The sequence below is a fragment of the Chinchilla lanigera genome, unplaced genomic scaffold, assembly GCF_000276665.1.
Source record: "Chinchilla lanigera isolate Chin_1 unplaced genomic scaffold, ChiLan1.0 scaffold00016, whole genome shotgun sequence".
Taxonomy (NCBI): Eukaryota; Metazoa; Chordata; class Mammalia; order Rodentia; family Chinchillidae; genus Chinchilla; species Chinchilla lanigera.
The window spans coordinates 23,531,920-23,538,853 of NW_004955417.1; positions in this window are offsets into that span (position 1 = coordinate 23,531,920).

A 6,934-nucleotide genomic window follows, 5' to 3' on the forward strand; every position below is an offset into this window, starting at 1 on the left:
CAGTAGGTTTTGAGTGGTTTAGGTTGTGAGCATGTGTACAATATAATTATTTTTGAGCAAATATCTAATGTTTCCAATGCTTTATGAAATCTGAAGACTACTCTGTATGCCATTGATAGTAATGGAAAACCCATCTCCATGCAGCGCTCTATGAAAAATTATGAAAACAGAAAACTTCAAAAAGTTATAGCAGAGAATAAGACCAGAAAGGGTTTTACTATGCCACACACCTTATAATACCAGCAATCACAAATCCCTTAATAACTTTTTAATAGTTTAATGACTATAAAACTTCTTTTTTGCTGGTGGGGATACTAGGAATTGAACCCAAGGCTTTTTCATTGAGATAAATCCCCAGCCCCTTTTATGTTTTATTTTGAGACAAGTTCTTGCTAAGTCATTAAGTTGCCCAGGCTGGGTTTGAACCTGCAATCCTCCTACTCCTGGAGTTCTAGGATGACAGGCATGCACCATCACAGCCGGTTGATGATCATAGACCTTAAGAAGGAAGAGTGGAATATTTATGTCTATTGTTATAAATGAAATCTCCATCATGCTGGGACTTGTGGTTATTAAACAATCAACCACAAACAATAGGCAAAATCATATATAGCTTGACTCCTTTCATTTCAAACCATGTTTATTTAATTAAAACTTCATGACCTCACTAATGGTATTTCCAAATATCTCTTGATCCCAGCTAAGTGTTTCTGAATGCTGAATTTTGGCTGGTGATAACTGTGACACTCACAGAAAGGAAATACTAGGCACTCAAGTCATCTGAAACAGTTGACCGAGACTTACACATTCTCTAAATTTGGAGGCAGAACCATTCCTCAATGTGAGAGGTTGTGATTTAATTCATGCATTTCTTGAGTGTGGGCTTCTAAGTGAACATTTGTGAAGCAAAGGAAGCCTTCACTAATGAACCTTCAGGGACCAGTTAGCACAGTTTGTTAAATTGGAATGCTAATTAGGCCTCAGCAATAGTCTAAATCAACCTAAATGCTCCTTAGTTTGACCAATTATAGGTGCCCAATAAGTGTTTGGTTAAATTCAATAATTCTCTGTCCTGAGGGAATATTGCTGATTATGAGTGGCTATTAGTCATGAATAAATTGTACATGAACCAGTGCTTTTCAGCGCTGCTACTGGAGGGCCAAGGTCACATCAGTGACGGTGCAGTTGCACCCCTGTCCCTTTCTAGGTCTCATGCCATGATATTTCCAAATGGAGCACAACTGAGTTGGAGCTTTTTCCTGGTCTACAGGGAGAACGTGCAAGAGACACCAGGTATAAGTGTGAGATACCTTGTCTCACCAGTCCAAAACACCAAGCAATTTTCAGGAATCCACTGTGCTGATTTGTGGGGAGGCTCCCTTCCATAATGGCCCATTCGATCTTCCTTGATTCTGTAATTCTTCTTTTTTCTACCCTCAAAGCGTGTTGCCTCCCACTCAGGACACTCTCAAATACTGATTCTTAGGTTCAGACTAGCAACTGTGGCCTGTAGCCTTTTGATTCAGCCACAACAGTGTCCTGACTGCACAAAGCACCCCAGAATTGTTCACATGTCTCTGGGGTTTTAGGAAATGCAAAGGCCAGCAATGTCCATCTCAAAGTACACCGAGCTGGCTCTGGTCCTGCAATTGCACAAGTGCCACAGGCACTGCTGCAAAGAGTGGACGAGGTCAAGAGAGATTAGTCTGCTCTTGGCTGATTTAAAGCAGAGACAGTGAATCACTGTGTCAGCAGAAACTCCTTTGGTATCAGAAACAACTACGTGGAGCTGAGGGCAAATTGGCCCAAATTCACCGCTTCAGCAGTTAATATTTTAGATTTGGTTGCAGGTGACAGAATATCCCCAAAGAAGCACTCGAGAGCAGCCATGATTTCTGCAGCCCAGTCAGTAAGATGAAGGAGCTAGAGCTCCTCTCTTCAGGGACACCTGCCAGCAGTCTCACGTGTCACTCACACTGTAGCGCATTGGCCAGAGCGGGGTAAAATGGCCCTGTGTGGGTTAAGCTGAGACACACAGTCTTCGTGCTGGGTGTCCTGACAGAAACCCGATGTTCTTTTGCTAAGGATGAAGGTAGAACAGAGATCTGGTACAAATCATAGTCTGTCGTAGGTGGTCAATCTACCGAAGTCACCTAAGGGAGAAATCCCTGATTTCGTGATATGTACTATCCATTTGGGAAGAGAAACAGTAACCCAAAGAGCACCAATTTTTGCTAAACATAATAAAAGAAAAATAAAGCAGGGCACGTGGGTTGAGAGATAGAAAGGAACATGCACCAATGCGATAGCTAGCATTCTCAGCACTGAGACAAAACACCCGACCCTCACTTAAAGGAGAGTTTTAATCAGGCTCATGGTTTTAGGGGACTCGGTCCCTGGTAAACTGTCTCCAAGCACCATGGCAGAAGGTTTTGGTGGGACAAAACTGCTTAGTTCACGGTGGCCAGGCAACCAAGCAGGGAAACTGTGCAAGAGGAAGAGGCCAGGGACCAGATATGGAACCCAAGGCCACACCTTCATGACCCACCCACACACAACAGGAAGTATGCCCCACGCATCCCTTGGCCAGATCACAAAGCCCATCAAGTCGACACTCCACACAGGCAGCAAGATGTCAATGGCGAATCCCGCAAGCTGTGTCTGTTGTGTCTCATGGAAAAGGAGATTTTGCGGTATGACTGAGGTTAGGGACCTTGAGATGGAAAAATTATCCAGGACAGTGTGGCTCAGCCCAGAATAATCACATGGGCCCTTAAATCTCAAAGCTCAGAGATCTGTGACAATGACAGTGAAAGAAGAGACAGGAAAGATTTAAAGCATGAAAGACACTCAACCACCGTGGCTGTCTTTGGACACGAAGGAAGGAGCCACAAGCCAAAAATGTGGCATCTCTTAGAAGCTCTGGGTGGCTCAGTGGCCCACAGTTTACAGCAAGTGAGAAAATGAGAATGTCAGTCCTACAGTCACAAGGCACCAAACTCTGCCAAAGACACAAAGGAACAGAAAATCAATTTCCCCGCAGAGCCTACAGGGACCAGCACAGCCTCGTTAAGAACTGTTGTGGGCATCTGATCTACAAAAGCAAATATATTTCCATCTCTCTCAGCCAGTGAATTCTGATACCTTGTTCCAGCAGCAAAAGAAAACTAACACAGGGAAAACTGTAGTTGTCAGGGAAGACCACGCTAAGCAGAGCGAGAGAGACAGCTGTGGGAAGAGCTCCTAGGTCAAAAAATCAAGAACCAGCAAGAAGGCCAGTGTGGCTGGAGTCAGGGAAGAGCAGCAGGAGCTGACATGCCAGGAGACGTCACGCCAGCACACTGGAGAAGTGGAGATGTGCAGGTCAGGCAGCTTTGCTCTTTCCCTGAGCATGATGGGAGACACTTTCACAGATGCTATGGTTCGCTTGTCCCCACAGGGCTCACGTTGAAATTCAGTTTCCATTGTGAGGTGTTAAGCAATGGACGAGATGGGACCTTTAAGAAGGGACTGAGATTTGAGGTTCTGCCCTCCTGAATGGATTGATCCATTCCTGGATTAATAAATTAAAAGATTAATGAGTTTTAGGGGAGTTTCCTTGCTCTAAAAGTGAGCTCTCTCTGGTACATTTGTTCTGTCTTGCCATGTGACGCCCTCTGCCATTTTTTATGACTCTGCAAGAACAACAAGGCCCTCATTAGATGTGGTCCCCTGGTCTTGGAGACTTCCCAAACTCCTGAGTTATAAGAAATAAATTTCATTTTCTAATAAACTACCTAGTCCCAGACATTTTATTATAGTAAAGGAAAGCAAACTAAGACATCAGAGCAGTCACAGTTCAACTTACTTTTAAAGGTTCCTTGTTTTAAGAGTAGATTGAATGGGACAAGAGTGACAAGAAGAGTTAGGAGAGGATTTTTAAATTGTTGTCCAATAATCCGTCCAAATAAGAGAAGACAGCTTGGACTGCAGTAGAAGAGGTGGAAGAGTGAGACGCAGTCACCTGCAGGATACATCTGAAATTTAGACGACAGCGCATTTTCTGATGGCTTGTAACTGGGGTAGGAAAGAGAGGTCCCAGGATAAGCAGCTAAGCACACTGAGGCCAGTTAGAGAGGTGGGAGGAAGTGCGGCAGGTTAGGGAGATCAAGGTTTCGGTTTGGGGCATGTTAAATATTAGACGCCTGTCCTTCATCCACCTCAGAGTAGGTACGTAAGTCTGATTTCCGGCACAGTTCAGAATGGAGATCCAGGCTTGGCAGAATAATCACAGTGCCAAGATGTTTATCTCCGAGTCTCTGGAACCTGTGGGTATGTCATGCTACATGACAGGAGGGAATTAAGGAAGCAGACGGAATTGACATTTCAGAGTTGTTGGCCTTAAAATAAAGAGACATCTTGGACTACCTGGGTGAGCCCAGTGTACTATTTATTTGGAGAAGAAGGAGGCACAGGACGCAGAGCCAAGAGAGATGGCGTTCGACGAAAAATTCAGCCAGTGACGGCCTCTAAAATGGTGAAAGCTGGCTTTTAGCCCGCGCATGGGCCATGAGCCAGGCAGGGGGGCAGCCTCCAGGAACTGGGAAAGACAGGAAAATGGATTCGCCCTGATAACCCCCAGAAAAGAAGAACGCTCTACCCATGGCTTGAGTTTAGCTCAGTGAGACCCCTGTCAGACCCCTTAGCTACGCAAGTATAATAAATCAAATTATAAATTAAAAAATAGATTTTTTTTTTTCAGCCACCGAGTTTGAGGTTACAGCAGTAATGGGAAAGTAATACAAGGCAAACAGTCTTGTTTCTTTCAGGGTACCGTATCTCGGTAAATGGCATAAAACTCACCCATTTATTCAGGGCAGACATACACAACATCCTTGATTCCTTCTTGGTCCAGTCCATCAACATTAAATTCTCTGGATTCTACTCACTGAATTCAAAGTTACCCACTGTGCCATTTTCTTTTTTTTTTTTTTTGGCTTTTCTCCGGTACCAGGAACCGAACTCACGCCCTTGCGCATGCCACGCATGCGCTTTTGCCGCTGAGCTAAATCCCCAGCCCCTGTGCCATTTTCTTAATTCAGATCGTCATCATTATCAGCCCCCTTTGCAAGAAAAGGGAGGGACAGTACACAGTCATTTAGCACCCAGAATAAGTCTTCTACATTGAATATTTCAGGTGATTATTCCTCTCTCCTTTAAGCTCTCCAATAGCTTGTATTTACCTCATAACTAGGCCCAAAGTGCTTCACATGACTTAAAAGATTCTCCGAGGCTTAATCTGCCTTCACCTTTATTTCTTTACACTGTCCCAACACTAAACTTCTTTCAGACCCTGAAAGTATTGAGAAATTTTATTTCCTTGCCCCCAACTGATTCAAAGGAAAAGCGCTAAGCTCCAATGTCCAGCACCCTTCTTCTATCTACCCGTAGGTCTCAATTCACTCCCTTTATGTTACTCCCAAGCTCCTAAACCATGGCATCAAGACCTTGACCTTTTGCTTAAGATACTCATCACAATAATTAGTATCTTGCCTGTCTCTGTGAGAGCAGAGATTTTGCTTAGCTTGTTAACCACTCTCTCTGTATTTCTAGCACTCAGCACATAGTAAGTGCTCAGTAAATATTTGCCTAACGGTAATTTATTGCTTAAAAACTGCGAATTAATGTTTTTGCAACCTTTACAGTGGTTTCTATGCCAGTTTTAGCAATCATTTCCCAGAAAGTCTAGGCTAATGGAATGTTCAACTACTTCTCAAGATGCAGTAATTTCGTGCATATTACCAATTTCCACCTTCTTGACTTTTCCCCTTTTGGAAATGGAGTGAGTCAGAGGTAGTGAGAGAAATTACTCTTGCATTTGTAACGCCATTCATCCATCATGCAGCCGTCATCTGAGGACTCTCTAAGCACCTTTGACGTTCTGATCAGTACATGCTGAGTACAGTAAGTGAATAAAATAGTCTTTGTTTTTAGTGAGTTTGCCTTTTAGTGTGGGAATGGGTGAGAGGAAGTCACAACGTGAACAAATCAAAATTATGTAGAACATCCATAGCACCGTAATCCCTCCCCTTTTCTGAAATTTCACTTTTTGTGATTTCTCTTACTCAAGGTCAACTATGGTCCAAAAGTCGTACATGAAAAATTCCAGAAATAAACAATTCTTAGGTTTGAAGTAATTTCGATTAGTGTATTGTTACTCTATCACCAGATATTGCTCTTAATGTCTTATAGACTTGACTTGTACATTAAATTTCACATAAGCATGTATCGTACAGGAAAACTTTGCACAGTGCGTGGGGTTGCATGCTCTCTGCAGTCTCCAGCAGGCATTGGCGGTCTTGGAGCGCATCCCCTCACCGTTAGTGGAAATCACTGCAGTATCAAAAGGAAGGTGTGTGCACGTGTGAGCAGTGTTAAATTTTACTTAGACGGAGCAAGCATTCGAGCAGGGCCCGAGAGCAGCCCGACGAGCTGTCAGCAAGTCACGAGAAGCAGCCAGAAACGGGGACTAGGGCTCCGAGCTCAAATCGCAGGTCGCCAGTACAAGCATGCAGTTGAACAAGCACTTTGCGCCTCTGAGCCTGCTGCTACGGGTAGCCGTAAAAGGACAGTAACAGGACAAACCTCCTCTCTAGTTCTGAGAAAACGTCCTGCAAGGAACCCAACAAGGAAGAGAGAAAACTCTGGCTGAGACTCTGGGTAACAACTCTGGGACCGCCCACCTCGCCCCGCTCACTAGCACCGCCCCGTCTGACCACAGCGCTACAAGTGATTGGCTGCGTACTCGCCCGTCCCGCCCCACGCGAGCATCCGGCCCAATCCCGTCCCGTTTCCCGCGGCGTAACGTTCCCAGCTCCGCGGAGTGGGCGGGATCCGTGACGTTTACTGACGCGTCCGTCGCAGAGGGCGGAAGTGGCGCGGGCCGTTTGGAAAG